This window comes from Danio rerio, chromosome 4 (assembly GCF_052040795.2).
Source record: "Danio rerio strain M-AB ecotype USA chromosome 4, GRCz13ab, whole genome shotgun sequence".
Taxonomy (NCBI): domain Eukaryota; kingdom Metazoa; phylum Chordata; class Actinopteri; order Cypriniformes; family Danionidae; genus Danio; species Danio rerio.
Genome location: NC_141024.2, coordinates 3,191,672 through 3,212,240, shown reverse-complemented (window position 1 = coordinate 3,212,240; position 20,569 = coordinate 3,191,672). Strand labels below are relative to the sequence as shown.

Below are 20,569 nucleotides of genomic sequence, written 5' to 3'. Positions count from 1 at the left end.
CGGACTCTTATTGATGATGAGGCTGCTACTGCTGTATATCGATCGCGGATACTGTACAGTAAATACGATCGGAATTGTAATTGATGTCGCTTGATGTTGTTTAAGAAGTACTAGCGCTGCGCAAGTTCAAACACATCTAGCCTCTATTAATCACCAAGACGAAAGCGTAGATTTAGGCTGTATACGAGTACTTGTGAAGTATTAAAACTGATGTTTTCTTTGTTTTGATACATAATGGTACTGCTAGTCGTCTGCATGCACTTTAGAAACTATAACATCATAATGCAATGCAGAGAGTCGCCTCTTGTGACTTATCTTGAAAAGTAAAAAAGGATTTTCCTATAGTTTTTGTTGTTGGACACTTGGAAAGCTTCACTCAAGCATGCATACATGGTTTTCATATATGACACAATTTAGCAGAAAGCAGTGAACTTTCACCTTTTGTACACTGTTTGGTGTGTTTTTGATTTTACAGCTCCTGCTGACAACCATTATAATTTAGCATGTTTGAGGTAGTTTAAGAAATCACTGAACTAGCATTGTGGAGATTGCAAAAGCATGTGTGTCATTCGATTCTGCACTTATGTTTATGCTTGGGTTTGTGGATATTAGTGGTGTTTTTTTGCAACGCATACAGGCACAGAAAACACTGTGTGTTGCACAATTTGGCTGGCCAGTGGGATGTTATTGTATTTGGATGCATGTATTGTAAATCTCTTGAGCTATCTATACGGTAGTGTTTTAAAACAACACAACTTCACCACTTTTAATCATTATTTTTTAAGTAATACTAAACATTGTTTACCATTATATATGGAATTGTTTCCTTTAAATTTGATTTTAGATTATAATTAACCATTTAATGTGTTATTGTGTTCAGTATAAAGTCTTAACTCAAACATGCAAGGTCTAAATAACTGACCGATCTCCAAACTCGCTACACATATCGCTGTCAAGCTTATGTCCTGTTTTAAGTATTTATTTAGACAATTTTATGCAAACATGCAGTAAGATGAACAACCTTTTAAATGTTACATTAATCCTAAAGTGGATGTAAATAAAGCGTCATATTTACAGTGCTGTATTGCACTTTAGGTGATGGATAAATGCATTTCATAGGAATTTTTAAAGCTCTCACCAGTGTTTTAATAGAAACAGTGTTATTGTTGCTTTGATCTGCCTGTATTTAATTTGCGCCCTCTAGTGACTACATAAATGATATATTTGGGAACCTTTGCTTTAGATGAATCTGGAAATGAGCAACTTTTGTTACGGCTCATTATATTGTCAGTGCATAACTTTTGACGTCTCTACTCTGTGTGTGAAATGGAAAAGACAACAGATCCCATGAATTTCCATGTTCTGTCTAACGCACACACACACACACACACACCTGGTGCACATGTGTGATGTCTGGAGTGATATTAGTTCCTATAGCGGTTTACGGGTAGTTGTTTTATCTGTGTGGTCTGGCTGTGTAAACATACCACCGTGTGACCCCTGCACTGTTCATGTCTTTCTGACTGTCTGTTCAGACAATAACCTGTGTGTCTTAATGGGCCACACAGAACAGCGCACACTGCATACATAAAAAAAAAAAACGTCGCCCTTCTGAGCTTTTGGTGTGGATCCAAATCTGTTTGACGTCAGAGTTTGGTTGGCGTGAAAGCAGTGTTTGCAATTGTTATGAAAACTCGGACGCGATCAGATTCTGATGACGAATAAATTGCATCTTTGCATGCTCCTGCCACATTTATTTGAGAGTAATGTGTTTCCCATAACTGCTTGTCTCTAAATAAATCGCAATCTCGTAATGCATGTGTAGACAAATGTTAGTTTGTGAAGCTTTGTTGGCAAATCCGAAGGGAGACATTTTTTAATAACACAGTGAAACATACGTCTTTTCCTCATTACCAAGCTACGACTCACTTTTAATGAAGGCAACAGTAAACCACAGCACCAAGGTCATGAGTTTGATTCCCACAGATTGCATGACCTCAAGGTTAAATGCAATGCAATTGTAAGTCACTTTGGATTTTTCAAAAATGGGAATCGAACCCATGACGTTGGCATTGCAAGCACAAGCTCTTTTGTTTGATCTCAAGGAAGGCCAGTTGTAAATGTTAATAATGCAAATGCACTGGAGTTTAGATCTAAAAGTACTGTGAATGTCATTACTAAGCTACATGTTGTACAGTAGATCAAACTCATAAGAATCTCCACCTTAAAAACAGGGACACATTTTATTTTGATGGTCCGTTTGTTGAATTTAAGTTACATTGCATCTACATGCCGACTAATTCTTATTAGATCATAAGTAGACTGTTAGGTTGGGGTTAGGGTTAGTTTAAGTTCACATTTACTTGCTAAGTTTCTTATAGTCAGTTAATCGTCTGTTGAAGGAGCAGTATCAGCAGATATTAAGCAGACAGTCTACTAATACTCAAATGGACCATCAAAATCAAGTGTCACCAAAAACAGCAGCAAGCTTGTAAGTTCGATTCCCATTGGATTTATAAACTGATCACATGTATAGCTTATATGTAAGTCTCTCTGGATTAAAAAAAACAACTTCTGCCAATTTTGTGAACATCATGAATGTATGCATATAACTTTTATAGTTACTGTTCAGGGAATCAAACCCATGACCTTGCTGTTGCAAGCACAGCTGTACTGTTAAAACTACAGGAATACCATTGATGTACTGCAGTTAAGGTCAATGCAAACTGGCTTTTGGACTGATTGTTAAACCAGCCTTGGTATATGTTTTAGTTCAGGTGGTTGGTTATTGGTTCTTATCACCTTGGTAAACAGGAAATGAGCTCAGATGCGCTGTGACCATTATCTGCTACCCACTCAGCAGAGCACATGCCCTGGCGCTTTGAGCCATTATCAAACTACGTCATGTGATTTAAAGTAGCTCACATTCAATGAGCGTCACTGGATCTTAAACAGTAGCACAGAGAACAAGAGTTTAATTCCCAAAGTATACATGAACTAATACAATGCATAACATCAATGCAAAGTCACTTTGGGCAAGAGCCACATTTGTTAAAAACATATTTTGCATATATTCATTTAAGGCTTATACAGTAGTTAATGTTCGAGTAATCAAACCCATGACTGTGGTGTTGCAAGTACCTGCTTTATTGTTTGAGCAACATGAAAACTAAGCATAAATGATAATGATCCAATGCATGACACTTAAGACCTGAAGTGAAGGCTTGGACCAATACACAAACCAGCCTTAGTTAATGTCTCCGCTCAGGTGGTTGGTTATTGGTTCGTATCTCCCTGGTAAATAATCAATCACCCACAGAGTAGAGCACATGCCCTGGATGCTTTCAGTGACCCGGGGCATGCACTGTGGGTCATTACAGAGCTCCATGCTGTAGCTGAAAGTAGTTCACATTTAATGAGTGTTCTCAAACAGCAGAGCGTTTAGTCATTTAGCGGACGCTTTTGTCTAGAGCGACTTACAATTGAGGAGGCATTCAGAGATTCAACAAGAAGAGGCAATACACACAAGAAGTGCTCATTATACAAAGGAACCATTAGTGCACAGATAATTAAGTGCTTTTTAAGAGCGAGGGAAGAGTGTTTTTACAGGTGGTTTGTCAAGCCCACTTACCTGTGTGAAATTATTAATGCTATTTTTTAGAGATATGGAGTGATTTGTAACAATGTCTAGTGCACATGTGCAAAACTGGCAGTTAAAGTTTCAGAGTAGTGATGGGGAGTCGGATCATTTTAAGTCTTGTTCAGTGTGATGAACGAATCTTTTTGCGAGTCATTTCGTTTAATTTGCCAAAATATTATTAAAAGGATACGAGTTGCTTTCAAACTCATCTACAGCTTTACCAAACGTTGATCACACTACAAACAAGTCATGACTGGAGTGCTATAAGAAAGAGAAAATCATCATTTATTGTCTACCTGGTCTTTTTGTGTATGATTATGTCAGCTCAGCTCTTCTGACAGGTCTTCAAGTTTCAGTGGTTCGTTCACGTCACACAGACACTGCCATATAAGCTTAACCAAAGCACACAGTCTGAGCCAAAAGGATCCATCATTAGTTCACCTTTCGAGTCTTCTGGTGACAGCATGTAAAGAGAGTTGACTCAAACCCAAGGACTCGAGAGATCGTTTCCGGGTCTAAATGCATATGATTGGCTTTTGTCTTTCACGTTATGAACAAATGACTCAAACCAGGAATTCGAGAGATGAACGGATCAAATCTCTCTCCGGCTCTAAATGCATAGGATTGGCTTCTGTCTTTCGTGTGATGAACAAACGATTTAAACTGTAAACTCGAGAGATGAACTGATCAAATCTCTTTCCGGCTCTGACTGCATATGATTGGCTTCTGTCTTTCATGTGATGAACGAACGACTCAAACCCGATAGAGGACTTGGAAAAGGAACTAATCTTTTACTCCACCTGCACAAATGTGCACATGCGCAAATGAACAGATCACTCCCTGAGAGGACGCATCGTTCTCGATTTATACAAAATATTCGCTTAAAATGACCCATCACTATTTCAGAGAGATGAAAGAGTGTGTTTTGCACCCAGATGAAAGAGTGTAGAGCAAAGCACCAAGATCATGAGTTTGATTCCCAGAGAATGCATGAACTTGATAAAAATTCTACCTTAAATGCAAAACAATGCAGGTTTTTTGATAATAGAAGCATCTGCTATATTAGTTCAAATGTGCTTTTGCAGTCATATTGCTTTTACAGTTACTATCATGGGAATTAAACCCATGACCTTGGCTTCTACTGCTTGAGCTGCGGGAAAGGAAAATATAAATGTTAATGATTCAAATGCATCACACTTGAGTCCCAAAATTAATATGTGAAGATCCACTGGCTTGAGCATCAAACCAGCCTTAGTAAACGTTTCAGTTCAAGTGGTCAGTCGCCGGTTCATATCCCCCTGGTAAACAGGAAATGATCTCAGAGTCGCTGTGACTATTTTCTGTGGGCCACTCAGCAAAGCACATGCCCTGGGCGCTTTCAGTGATGGACATAAAATCATTCCCGTTATGAACATCGCTGTGTGAAGTGAATTACGCAACGTCCTTCAAATGGACTGAAAATGTTGACTTGGTCGTCTCACTCATCTCTGCTGTCCACAGACTCGACTCACCTTATTAAAGTGAGAAAGCAGATTCATCCAACAGATTTGCTTCAGCCATACGGCTGCGGAAATTGCAAGTGTTAGTTCTCAAGTTAAGTGCTCTAGTTGACTACTCATCTTCGGTGTGTCTGGATGGTAAACTGAACCAGCTGTACCTCGCTGCGTTTAAGCACAGATCTCCAGAGGACTGTGTTCATGGAAAAACCCCCGTTTAATGGCGCGAGGAGTCATTTCGGCTCAAACACCTCACCGCGTGGAGTCTTTAGTAGCCTTTAGCGGGTCACTGAATTGCGATTAGCCCAGGGCTGCCTGGAAAAGCTGTTCGCCGTGAGCCGGCGCCTCTGGGCAGAGCAGAGAGTATTTAAATCTTCACTTAAAGGGGAAGCGTGTCATTTTAAATGTTAAAACCCGTCCTCCTGTCCCAGTTTAATGTGCACTGACAAGTAAGCTACCGAAAACAAGGTGAGTGCTTTTAAAGAATTTCTCGTCTCGTTTTTAAATGTATCTTTACATTTTTCTTCTCCTTCTTGCACATATAATTATTCACCCTCCTGTGCATTTTTTTTTTCAAATATTTCCCGAATTATGTTTAACAGAGGAAGAAATAATACATTTAGGTCTTCAGTGCATGTCTCACTGGCAGTCTAACAGATTTCGTGGCACATTTGTATGAAGGGCCAGCAGGTTTTTGTCTTGAAGTGTGTTATGTGAAGCCATTCATTGCCATTGAATGAGTGTAAACACTGGCTCTTCAGCGCTTTATAAACATTGCTCTGTTTGTTTGAGCTGCTGACACGTCATCTTCAGACATCTCGGATGAAAGAATAATAATATGCAACCCATTTTATTTCTATAATATAAAGCATTTTGGAGTGAAACAGGAGATTTAATCAGATGAAAACTGTGTTGATGGGATGGACACTTTTTTTTACAGGCTATGAGTTTCCACAGTTATTACTGTAATACATTTAGATTCTTTTTTACTTGCTTGTTTTTTTTTTTAATAGTTTTATTTGTGCTTCTAATACAGTAGCTGTAAGAATGATGGCAAAATCTTTCTCTTCTCACCAAAGTAATGAATCAATGCAAGTTTGCATTTCACAATTTGGACTATTATTTGTAGAGTTATATCTTGCAGCTGCAAGTTTATAAAGTGCTCAGCATATATAAGTTCACCCCTCACAAATCTCTCTTTAAATTCATATTTTTAATAGGAAGCTCTACAATATTATATTTTTGCATATACATTAAATAGGTCAGTACTTAAGCCAAATCTGGAGCTTATCTAACAAAATAACTTACGATAACGCTCCAATAACTAGTAGAGCCAAAGGTATATGTTATAGAAAACTATTAAATACAAATTTAAAAAAGGAAAAATCAAGAGAAGCAAAAAATAATAATAATAATATTAGAAAAACTGAGTTGAAATGTTGTATGTTGTTGCTTCTTTTGCAATATTTGCTTGAATTTAATTGTTTTATCTTTCAATTTATAAAGATGTTTGGTGAATAAAATAGCATTTTAATAAATATATCTGTTTAATAAATCTGTTTTGTTTAAATGCACTAAAAGAAATTGCCCATATTCACTGAGAAATGGAGAAAAATATTCATTTTCAAAATGATGTATTCTCAATTATGCTGAGCACTGTATATTGTAATGTAACAAAAAAATCTGAATGGCAAGAAATAAAGTCACATTTCTCAGAAAAAAAAGGTTATAGATAGAGTCATTGTTGGCGATAACACAAGTAACGTGAGTTACATATGAATATTAGTAACGTGTGTTTGTAATAATCTCTATTTTAAAAAAAAGAGAGAGAGAGAAATACCCTGCAAGTTCTGAAGGAGATCAAGCCACAGGCAGGTATGAAAAAGTAACTCAAAAGAAATGTAACACATTACTTACCATAAAAAGTAACTAAGTCATGCAACTAGCCACTTTTTTGGGTAGTTACATTAATATTATAATGCATTACTTTCTTAAGTAACTTTCCCCAACACTGGTCTGAATATTGAGGAAAACTCCCAACTCCTTAATTGCGTTTTTTCATAGAAAATTTTTTTTATTTTTCTTGGATAAATAAAGTCGCACTGAGAAGAAGAAAAACTACAATGAGTAATAAGCTCAGATTTGTGAGATGTAAACTAAGATTACCATGGATTTTCTTTTCTTTTGCTGATTGATCAGATGGGAGCACAAGTCAATATATTGGTTGTCATCTTCATTCAAAGTTTTAAAAATATACCCAACCATCAAAAAAGCTTCATTTTTTTTTTCAGTTCTAACATGAAGCGAGTGTATTAATACTTGACTTAAAAGAGAAAGCAATCGGCGCTTTCCTCACATCTTCTCTCCAGACGATTAACGGCAGGGTCGTCTCCCGCTGTCGTTCCTCCCAAACTAGTAGAAAAACAGTGGCATTTTTAGCGGCCTGAGAATGCGGGATGTTTCTGTTTCTTTTGTGATGGAGGACTGGATAATGTATTAGACTTCTGGAGGAGAAAGAAGGGTGTGCGAGCAGCTATTTGAGGAATGACGCAAATAGAGATCCATAGAGACCAGGAGTATGTTTCTGTGCCATGGGCTTTTTTATAAGGGCTCCTTTTTTTCCCTAGCCTGGTGCAGATATGAGGTTAGTAGGTGGGACTTTTCTGTCTGCCAGGCTTGATAATGAACCTCATAAAGGGAATGTATTGTGAAAATTGGACTTTTTCTGTGTTTAAGTGCCGTAATCTGGTCCCCGGTGCATCTGTCAACCAAGAAAATGTGAAAAAGGAAACCCAGTAACTGTTTTGATTAGCCCTTTTCTGCAGACATCAGGAAAAATGTGTTGTTCAGATTTCACTAGTGACGTAAGAAGGGGATCTTATTATGCATTACCACCCCTTCAATCTGCACATTTGCACCCACAGTCCACTATTTATGTTTACTTGCTGTAGCAGCAGAGATTTACAATGTTGGCGGCAGAAAAACTTTGCAAACGTTGTGTTGTCGGGTGTGCAACTCAACATGCGAGTCTCCAGACTCCAGATATGAATTTAGTTTCTGAAGGAAATCTGTCGAATAATCCAAGTGAAGGGTTATATATTTGGGCAAATATAGTTAACACCAGACTTCTTCAACATTGAGGGTTATTTTACTATTTTGGTTAACTCTTTCTGCTGTCAATACCAGCACTTCGAGCTTTAAAGTCAGCCTGAAATTAAAATTTAAAGAAAGGAAAGAGCTTATTTTGGCCATCTTCAATCAAAGTCTGAGCATCTTCTCTAATGATGTCAGTTAGACATCTACAATATTCCTAGCCACGCCCCTTTTAACGTTAGTTTGCTATGAGGGAACGATGCACAAAGAGAAAGCCTCTTTCGTGATACTGAAGTTAGCAGATTTTCAGGCATTACTGTGTAATATTGCGCTGCCACAGCAAAGTCCCTTGATTATTCTGCCAATAATCAAAATAAATAATCCGTAATTTTAAGGCTGATTTCTGGCAGCTGTGGTATTGAAAAAAATGCCATGAAATGATGTCCAATAAATTACAGAAATTTACTGTAAAATAACAAATATTAAATTACAGAAATTTACTGTAAAATAAAAAATATTAAATTTAAAAATAAATTTAATGTCCATTATTTTGCTGTATATTTCTGTAGTTTAACGGCTGTTATTTTACGGTTTATTTCCGGAAATAAACTGTAAAATTGCAGATTTTTTTTACAGTGCAGAATGAGAGTTTAATTTCAAGCCATATCGTAGAAAATAGCATTATTTTAATACTAATAAAATAGCAACTTTCATTTTCCGTCCCGATCGAATTTTCTCAGTCTAATGCACGATGCAACTACAGAATATTCAAGCTTTAAATAAGAATATCATCATTTTATAGCTAATGGTCTAATCTGATTCAATTAGCTATGCGAAGCTAAGCTAACGTAAGATATTTGAACGAGTTTTTTTTTATTTTTATTTTAAACGAGTCATTTTAAACGAGTCATAGCGACTCAAAAGATACTCTTGACGCACTTGATCACTGTTACCCTGATGAAGGCAGTTCCTTGCTGAAACGCGTAGGTTTTTCAAGATTTAGTCATGTAAGGGCTTTTTAAATTTCTCAAATTTTTGGAGTGCCCTGGACTGATTCCTGTTGTTGTTTTGATGAATCCCTTACCCAAAGAGCACCGACCAAATATTTGAGTTACCCCTGAGCGCTTTTTGTTTGTTTTTTGGATTAATAAATGAAGCTATTCAAATCTTTTATAATCGCAATATACTCTAGTCAGATTTATTAGACTTCATATGCTTATGAGCGAGAAAAACAAGATTGAACAAACGTCTGTGCAAAATGCCATTGCTTTGTTTCCTGCCCTTGTAAAATCTAGAGTTTTAATTAATCTTAATTTCTGCAAGTCAGTAAATCATCTCCATTTGTTCAAAATGAAATAACAAAGGAGCATTGTGCTCAACTGTACTCTATATTGCAGTAAAACAAAATATTGCAATGTCATATATTTCCAATATTGTGCAGCCGTAGTACCTGCAGTAGCCTGACTCTCCAGCCTGAGAGTTTTTTTAATTGACACCAGAGCTCTGCACTCGCGGAGGGTTGTTCTCCCTCCTGCAGGCCTGCGTCTTCACTCGCTGTAATGGGTCTGGTGTGCGCCGCTGCGGCAGACAGAGGGATCTTTGACGTGGATGCTGTATTTTGCTTGTAAGCGGCCTCAACCGTGCCAGGCCTGGAATGTGTAGCCTCAGCTGTCCTGCCTGAGCGCCGGCTGCCAAAAACCTCATCCATTTTAAAAATGCTTGCAGTTTTTCGAGTCTTTCCAAACAAGCTCCAAGGAGCCGCTTCTATCTGAACCAGGTGCGCAGCTGGCGAAAACCAAAATGACATTAGCTGCTCTACATATGTCAGTCCAAATGAATTGCAGGCCGGGCACACGCTGCTGTAAAAGCGTGTCTGGAGAGTCAAGGCTGTTCAAAGGCTTTTGGAAATTGTGTTTTTGTGAAAGGCATTGATGTTTTTTCTTTTGCACATGTTTTGGCATTTACCTGGACTGCATCGGGATACTGATATACGCTTGAAGTCTGAATTATTTGCCCCCTGTATGTTTTTTTACCCAATTTCTGTTTAACGGAGAGCTGATTTTATCTTTATGCCATGATGATAGTTTGGTAGATATTTTTAGATTCTAGTATTCAGCTTAAAGAGACATTTAAAGGCTTAACTAGGTTAATTAGGTTCATTATTATTCAGTATTAGTCAAAATTATTTTATTTTATAGTTGTTAATTCATACTTAATTACTTATCCGTGTTAATTACATAAAACAAAAACAAAAATGTACATAAAAAAACAATAATAATACTTAAATGTTTCTCAACATAATCTAGACTTTTTTTCCCATTTGTGCAGTATGCAATAGTGTTTTATTCTGGCCTTGTACAAAATTAATCAGTATTAGTCAAAATGTATTTATTTTATAGTCAAACTTACTATTAAATTAGCATTATTAACCCAGGTTACTATAAAAAGTATTAATACTGCTACTACTACTACTACTACTAATAATAATAATAATAATAATAATACAATTTATTATTATTATTTATTATTATTATTATTATTATTATTATTAGTCAAAATGTATTTAATTTATAGCCAATGTAACTATTAAATCAACATTATTTACCCATGGTACTATAAAAATTTAATAAAAATAAGAAAAATAAATAAATAATAATAATATTATCTTAACATAATCAGAGTTTTTTTCTTTCATTTTTGCAGTGTGCACTCAGTAGTGTTGTCGAAGCGCTCTTGTTTTAACCTGACCTTGTACAAAATAATTAATTATTAGTCAAAATGTATTTATTTTATAGTCAAAATATTAAATCAGCATTATTAACCCAGGTTACTCTAGAAAAGTAATACAACTACTACTACTTATACTAATAATAATAATAATAATAATAATGATTATTAGTCAAAATGTATTTAATTTATAGCCAAACTAACTATTAAATCAACATTATTTACCCAGGTTACTATAAAAATGTAATAATGATAAAAAAAATAGTAATAATAAAAATAAAAATAAATAAATAAAAAGAATAATATCTCAACATAATCAGATTTTTTTTCTTTAATTTTTGCAGTGTGCACTCAGTAGTGTTGTCGAAGGTCTGTCAAAATGTATTTATTTTATAAACAAACTAACTATTAAAATCAGCAATATTAACCCAGGTTATTATAAAAAATGTATTAATAATAATAATAATAATTATTATTATTATTATTCATTATTAGATTATTAATCAAAAACTGAAATTTTGTTTATAGCCAAGCTAACTATTAAATCAACATTATTAACCCAGGTTATTATTAAAAGTATTAATAATATTATTATTAATAGTAATTAAAAAAAAAAAAAATAATAATAATAATAATAATAATAATAATAATATCTCAACATAATAATTTTTTTTCTTTCATTTTTGCAGTGTGCAGTGTTCGAAGGGCTGTTAAAATTTATTTATTTTATTAACAAACTATCAGCAATATTAACCCTGGTTATTATAAAAAAGTAATAATTATAATAATAATAATATCTCAGCATATTCAGTTTTTTTCTTTCATTTTTGCAGTGTGCACTCAGTAGTGTTGTCGAAGCGCTCTTGTTTTATCTGACCTTTTACAGAATTATTCATTATTAATCAAAATGTATTTATTTTATAGTGAAACTAACTATTAAATCAGCATTATCACCCAGGTATTATAAAAAAAGTAATATTAATAATATCTCAACATAATCTGAACATTTCTCATTTTTGCAGTGTGCACTTAGTAATGTAGTTGAAGGGATCTTGCTGTTTTAATGTTGCCTGGTATAAAATTGTTCATTACTAGTCAATATTATTTTATTTGATAGATATGTTAACTCCTAATCCATACTAAACTACCAATAATAATAATAAAAACAATAATATCTCAGCATAATCAGATTATTATTATTATTATTCAGCAATGTGCACTCAGTAGTGTTGTCGAATGGCTCTTGTTGATTTAACCTGGTGTTTTGGGTCTCCAGTTCACCCCTCTCTCTCTCTTTCACTCCCACTGCAGCCCAGATGAGTGTCCGCTCAGACAAGGCCTGTCTTGTTAACTCACTCACTGGCGTGTTTTACTTTCCAAAATATGGATGGCAGATGGTGCAGTGATGGGGGGAAGGTTCAGAGTCGAGCCAGTCAGCGACAAAAACGCTGTCTGTACATCTGTCTGTTTGTCTCGCTCGTTCTCGCACTACGGTTTACGTATTTCAGGCACGGTTTGCTTTTTTGCGGGGTATATTTGAGTTAGGGGGAAGCGGATTCGCTCTGGATAGTTTATAGCACATTTGCTCAAGTCCAAAATACATTTGAGTGTGGAGTAACTAGTCCTCGGCTGTTGAACGATGTTGATTTCGAAGTTTGCATTTTAAAGCTTTGAAATACATTTTATATTAAGTGTTGGATTAATTTGTTACATTTCCTATCATTATTTTAGAATTATTTATATTTATATTGTAATTGTATTAAATTATTATTATTATTATTGTTATTATTATTATTATTATTATTTTTATTATTATTTTTTTTATTGTTGTTGTTGTTGTTGTTATTATTATATTAGGATTATTTTATTTAATGACTATATTTTAATATTCACTGCTTATCCTATTAATTGAGTGCAGTTATTTGTTGGCTTGTTTATTTTTATTATTTTTTAATTAATAATTTCAATAATATTAATAGTAAAAGTAATTCTAATAATAACAATAACAACTGTTGTTTATTATGTATTATTTATTATAATTATTATTATTATTATTTTAGTTTTATATATTTTTAACTACTACATTTTCATATTTATTGGTTATATTATTAATTGAGTGCAATACATTTTTTGGATTTTTTATTATTTTGTAATTATAAATTTTAATAACAATTACTATTATTATTATTATTAATAATAATTTTACATTTAATTGCTATATTGTAATATTCATTGTTTGTATTATTATTCGAGTGCAAATAATTTGTAGGATTTTTTTATTTTTATTATTTTCGTATTACTCATTTTTTTATTATTATTATTATTATTATTATTATTATTAATTTTATATTATTTACTTACTATATTTTAATAATATTTGTTTATATTAATAATTATCATTTTATATTTTATTTTTATTCAGTGACAGTATAATAAAATCTAGGTTAAGACATCTTTCTTTGATGCATTTATAGATCAGTAGATCCATTTGATTATTCAGCATATCATTAGTGATTATACGTCCTGTAATTGTAATCCATTAACAGACTTAAAGCTCAATTATAAAAACTGTCACTCTAAATTTAACACATTAATATTCGTATGTTTAATAGATTATTTATTTGAATCAATGCTTATGTTTTTATGAATACAATCCATAACCTTTGCTTAGTTTTAACTGTCTCCTCAATCTCTATAAATATAAATAAAGCATTGATGATTAATGTTTAGCTCATTAAAATTCAGTGGCGTCATGTAGTATGAATCAGATGTGATGACAATAATCAAACATGTCAGTGTATTCTGGGTCTCTGGGAAAGCATCTTAAACCCATGAGCTCACCTCATTAATTATAACTAATATCTTTATCAGAGAGTCACATTTCTCCAGTTTCCCTGTTATCGCAGTAAACTTTAGCTGTTTCCCCAGGGACCCCAAAGCACTTTGCGAGGTTTTGATAACGTTTTACCACCGGCTTCTCAGAGGAAACAATGAAACGGCAGCTGGAAGATTTTTAACCGCAGCCAAGAAACACACAGAGTTGCTTTTTTTTCCGACATGTTGCTGCCGCTGCACCTTCACTGCCCATCTTGATGCTTCGTCTGCAAATGTGTGTGTGTTAATTGCGTGTGCAGTTACAGCTGGAAGTGTTTTCGGCTGGGTTACTTATTGGGTTACTAATAATGTGAAGAGTTTCTCGGTCTGAGCTCGCGTGAGAAATTGGCCCTGTTTTGCGTCAGGAGTTGACAGGTACTGTGAGAAACGCTGCTGGATCACAGACAGACTGCAAAAACGCACTTAAAGGAGCTGTGTGTAAGAATTCTCATGCATTAATTGTTTTTTTTTACTGCAATAAATGGTAACTCTTTATAATAAGGTTGCATTAGTCAATGCCCATACTAACACGAACCAACAGTGGACACTACATTAATTACAGTATTCATTCATGTTAGTTAATGGAAATACAGTTGTTCATTGTTTGTTCATGTAACTTACAGTGCATTAGCTAAAGTTAGCAAGCATGCATTCATATTTTAACATTGCATTTTAAAAGGAGCTGTATAGAAGAATTCTCATGCATTAATTGTATTTTTTTTACTGCAAATGACTCTTTACAATAAGGTTGCATTGGTTTGTGTTAGTTAATGTACTTACTATTATACTAACATGAACAAACAGTGAACAATAGATTAATCACAATACACTGTAAATTTACTTTACTTAAAAAAGTGAGTAAACCTGATGCCTTAAAGCAACAAGTTGACTTCACTTAAAAAATGAGTAAAACCTTTGTAACTTGGAACTGTTAAGTTGATTTAACTCAATTTTGATTAATTATACACAGTTCATTTACTTACAAATCGAGCAATAAGCTACAGTTCACTGAATGACCACTGGTGGCGCTCAAAACTACAGTTTCCTAAATCTACATAGAGCCATTTTAATCAAAAATAACTTCCACTTACGTTAACAAGGTCACTTCTGTTCTCTGATTGGTATTTGCTGGTGTCAGGGGTGAGATCAACCTGTCAATCACATGTGATCGACCAATAGCAGACCTAGCCTGATCTCACGGGAAAACTTGTTTAAGTTTAGTGGATAATTCGGCTCAGTTCGAGTTCAGTCGTACAAAAATGTGCGATTTTAAAAAGAAGACGTGGCTCCCAACTCAACCCTACCCCTAAACCCAACCATAATTGAGGGATGAGCAAATCATACTAAATTGTATGAATGAGATTGTAGCCACTAAATCAAAAAGTTACGAATTGTCGAGAGATCGTGTTCATAGATCACATCCATCCTATTAGTTCCTTGTTGACAAAATCAAATCCCGTTTTTTTTTTTTTCTAGAGGTTGTTTTGCTCGGAAATATGACACAATATGAAATAGAAGTCTGTCAAACCTTGTTTTATGTCCACTTTGGATTGGTGCACCACATCTGAACATTAATCTAATGCATAAAACAAAGCCTCCTCCTATACTGTACATTTAGGTTTAGCTCCTGGTATTGAAATTAAACATTAAAAAAGACCTATTATGCCTCTTTTAGCAAGATGTATAACAAGTCTCTGATGTCCATAGAGTGTGTGTGAAGGTTCAGCTCAAAATATCACATGGATAATATTTTATAACAGACCCTTTTAGGCTTTGAGCCAAATTGTGGCATTTTGCTGACTGTCACTTTAAATTCAAATGAGATTGTGCTCTTTTTAGAAGAGGGCGGGGCTACAAATGCCTGTGTGTCAGCATAGTGGCAGATTCAAAAACTAGACTAATGTCCTATGTTAATGAGGGAGAGATTGTGATTAGTGGGCCGGGCTTTCTCCCTCTTGTGACACGTACAAAGGGAGAATGTCAATCAAAGTGTTTCTGCAGACAAGTCTGATTATAAATAATACAATTAATACATGTTCACTCTTAGAAGCTGCTTATATTCATACTATGTTGCCACACAACAGTGTTTAAACCCCTTATAAAAGTGATTTTTGCATAATAGGTCTCCTTTAAACTAGTGTTTTATTCCCGTTTACTATTTTTGTCATGTATAGCATTAGCAACATTAGCTGTTTGTGTCTTCTTTAGGTCAGTTTTGCTTATGCTAAGTGATGTATTGGTATGTACTGAAAGACTGTTGTACAAATTGTTCTGTTTGTTTAACATTTCTCCTGAAGCTTGTTTCTGCTTGACATTTAACAGATAGGAAAGATAGATCTGCTAAACACTGAGGACATTATAGCAGAAACAATGACAGTGTTGTTTTTATTTTCAGTAAGTGCCAGGCTTTAAAATGTTAAGCACACTTAGCGGTTGTTTATGTGTGTGTGTGTGGAGATATACGCCGCTGTAATGCACAGAATTGTTTCGCAGACTCACATGGATAAAGCCGTTTATGTGTTTGCTTAGTTTGCCGTCATGCTGCTTTAACAATTTCATTGGAGGCGATTAAAAAAATTATAGGGATTTTAATGCCACATCTCTTCCTGTTCTCCTCACTGGGAGGGAGAGAGCGAGATAGAGAGAGAAAGAGGGCATGTTAAAGTTTTGTGCTTCCTTCACAGATGTGATCCATCTGTAAGGAAACACTGCTACATCTCCTTTAGCAGAACGAGCATTAAAAGTCAGACGTTTCTAGGTCTTTCCCATTGGCAAAATCGTGTTTCCTCCATAGAAATTCCCAGAATGCACAGTAAAACAAGTATGCGTATTCACTTATTGGAAATGTAGGCATGACTTAATTCGCTCAAGTGGACCAAACAGTGTACCTTGGTATTTTCATGGTGCTCCAGGGAACACTGAACTATCATGGTGCCAAAATGTCATGCACAAGTACTTTTTAGTGAGTGAAATTGCCTTCGTGTTCAACTAAATGGGCCAACATTTGCTCAGTGGAAAAATGTGCCTCTACTTACATTTAGCTACTTTAGAAAGTGTACTTATATGTACATTTCACTGCTGATTCCACTTAAAACTAATAAAATATCAACAAATTATGCCAACGTGGCTAATTTATGGATTGAGGGTGGCTTATTTTATTAGGTTTTATAGCTAAGTATTGGTATTTTGAGTTGCAATCGAATCACACCAAATTATGTATTTAGCTCCGCCCACTTCCATAAAGTACCAGGAAAAAACATCAGACCAATCAGAGCTGCGGTGATCTAAATGCACTGAAAAAGACATATTTAAGTGGTCAGAATGCACCAAGATACATATTTATGCCTATGAAGAGTGAATGAAGTGCCCCTAAGCAAAAATTTAGCTCCACCCACTTCCATGAACTCTGAATCAGTGCTGGAGTAAGCAAAATACACCAAAAACTCTGTCTGTCAACTTCTTTTAAGCCCCAATCAGAGCTGCGGTGGTCAAAAAACACAAAAAAATCTCTTTAGCTCCGCCCACTCCCATGAAGCACCAATCAGAGCTGCAGTTATCAAAATACTCCAAAATATCTCTGTTGCTCCACCCACTTCTATGAGGTAGCAGTAAGAGTGAGCAAAGCGTGCAACAAGTATTTAGCTCCACTCACTCCCATGAAGCCCCAATCAGAGCTGCAGTGATCAAAATATCTCCTAAGCTCCGCCCACTTCAATGAAACACCAGAGTTACAGTGAACATAATGTGCAGCATTTAGCCCCGCCCATTCCAATGAAGCACCAATCAGAGCATTGCAGCAGCAAATCATTTTTAGTTCTATTTATGATATAGATTGTGTCAAAGCACATTTAGATGAACCATAAAACAAAAATGCATGACAATATTTCAGATAGTGGAACATTTCAGCATACTATCAGCAGAGTAGTGGCAGAATAAACCAATTCTGTGCTTATTTATGATAGTGTAGCATACATAATGTGAAAAGCAAGCGACCTAGAACAGTACCCCATCAATGCACCCTTGATTGATAAGATGCATCTTTGTTAACTGAAACAAACTCCCATGATGCACCATGCCTGACATCATCCAACTATATTTTCTCCTCATATTTAATTTGATTATGTCATTCACAATGCTGTATACTACTGTAGTTTCCTAAGCTCACAAGAACCAGCATTTATTGCAGAAATGTTATGACAGATATGTTTTTCCTGGACTGGTAAATGTGTGTGTGTGTAATCTGAAGTGACGAGTGTTTCTTAGTGTTAATGGCATATGTGTGTGTGTGTGTGTGTGAATCCCCCTGTAACGTGATGCTTTGCTGAAGCAGAGTGTGATCTGAAGCGGTGTGAAACGCTGTGCTGCAGGCGTTTGACCGATGGAAGTGACCCCGAGCAGCAAGAGCTTCCTTGCTTTCCCTGAACCTTCACCAGCGGCCCTGATAGGTTTTCTGCCTGCGGAGCTGGGAATGTTCACTTCAGTGATTCATGTTTCTGATCTGGAGAGCTTTTACTGAAACTGAAGGCCAGAGGTCTTTGAGTCTTGACGCTGACAAACATGGGTTCAGATGTTGGATGTTAGTTTGGTGTGGTCTTCGTTTTCATGCAGTTTACTCCTCAGTTTGTCTTAATTATAATGTTTACAGGCACAGTGCTATGACAAATAGGCTGTACGAAATCACCTACAACTTTTTAATGTACTACTCGACCGTTTGAAAAGGTCATTCTACACAGTATGAATCTGAGCAGTATGAATGGAACTTTTTGTCATGATCACGTGACCTACTCGCATGAGTTGTGTCGCTTCACTCCTATTCATGAATTCTCTCACAATGCATCATGGGATAGTGTAGCATGTATCGGATGCACATTTCAGAATTTCATCGGAAGTAGTAGGTCATCTGGGTACTTCTCGTATGCTAATTTTCGAATTCGGACATACTACTCAGCTCACATAGGCGACACGGTGGGGCTATAGGTAGTGCTGTTGCCTCACAGCAAGAAGGTCGCTGGTTTGAGCTTCAGGTGGGTCAGTTGGTGTTTCTGTGTGGAGTTTGCATGTTCTCCCCGCGTTCGCGTGGGTTTCCTCGGGGTCTCCAGTTTTCCCCACAGTCCAAAGACATGCGGTATATGTGAATTGGGTAGGCTAAATTGTGTGTAGTGTATGAGTGTGTATGGATGTTTCCCAGAGATGGGTTGCGGCTTGAAGGGCATCCGCTGCGTAAAACATATGCTGAATGAGTTGGTGGTGCATTGCGTTGTGGTGACCCCAGAATAGTGAAGGGACTAAGCCGAAAAGAAAATGAATGAATGAATAGTCAGTTCACATATTGTTTTTAGTGTACTATATAGAATGGAAGTATTACATTTTGGACGCAGCCATAGTATTCAGTAGGGATGCTCCGATTAATCGGCCGAAGATCAGTATCGGCCTATAATCACATTTCGATTGGTAGTCGCCAGTCTGGTCAATCTCTTAAACTGATTGCAGGTGTTTGTTCTTGAGTTTACAAGCAGAGGAAGACACATAAGCGCTCCTGTATATTATACATAGCCTAAGCTGAGGTAAAACAAATGAATGGTTTTTTGTGTAAAGCTTCATCTTGCCATTCTCTTAGGTAAGGTGAGATCATTCCTTAAGGTTCATACATAGAGGGAAAATGTGTTTAATCCTAGTATTCCCCTAATATTTATGTTTTTTAATAAGCGCCACCTACTGTTAGGAAAGAAATTTGGTATTTCTTTTAACTTGGTATTTCATTTCGTTTTGAAATTTCAGTTTATGTCTGTCATTTTTGTTTCAGACTAAAAATATATATTATACTACATATTTGTTTTTTTGTAAAACCTTTAGTTTTAATTAAAAGGTTTATTATTCATGCTTTTATGGTCTGTTTACAATTTAGGATCTCTGGTGCTGTTTCAAAAGAGTAATGCTACAAAATAATCATCAGCACTAATAGCTTCATGGTTAAATCAAATATTTTAAACTGAAATCACTTCATTTATTCATTCATTCATTCATTTTCCTTCGGCTTAGTCCCTTAATTCATAAGTGTACGCCACATCGGAATGAACTGCCAAATCTCATGCACTATTTAGTTTATTCAAACCCCTATAGCACATGTGTGTTGGACTGTGGGGGAAACCCATGCCAGCACAGGGAGAACATGCAAACTCCACACAGAAATGCCAACTGACCTAGCCAAGACTCGAACCAGCAACCTTCTTGCTGTGAGCCACCGTGTCACCCCTAAAATAACTTTAGTTACTGAATCCATTTCCAATCCATTTTAAATCTGAGTTTCCTAAAATATTTAAACGTCCGCTCACATATATATTCACAACAATGCATTAAAAAACAGATCTATTTCATATAAAAACAGTTCTTTTGAACTTTCTGTTCATCCAATAATCCTGAAAAGATGATCATGGTTGCCTCAAAAAACCTTCAGCGGCACAGATGTTTTCAACATTGATGATAATCAGAAATGTTTTGCTAAATATTAAAACAGTATATTAGATTTTTTAGATTTCAGAGATTGAAGCTGATCGAATTCGAATTCAGCTTTGAATTATAGCAATAAATAACAGTTTGAAAGACAGAAAACAGATCATTTAAATTGTAATAATATTATGATGATATAAAAGTTTTCAAATGATTTTTAATTAAATACATTAAATGCCTTGGTGAGTAGAAAAGACTTTCAGAAAGACCGAAATAGTTCAGCAAACAGCAC

The 20,569-nt window shown here is 35.4% G+C and overlaps 1 protein-coding gene across 27 annotated transcripts in view; it reads left to right on the top strand.

Annotated features, from left to right (window-relative positions):
* pde3a (phosphodiesterase 3A, cGMP-inhibited) overlaps positions 1-20,569 on the top strand; it is a 176,992-nt gene that overhangs the window by 56,697 nt on the left and 99,726 nt on the right. The window lies entirely within an intron of this gene.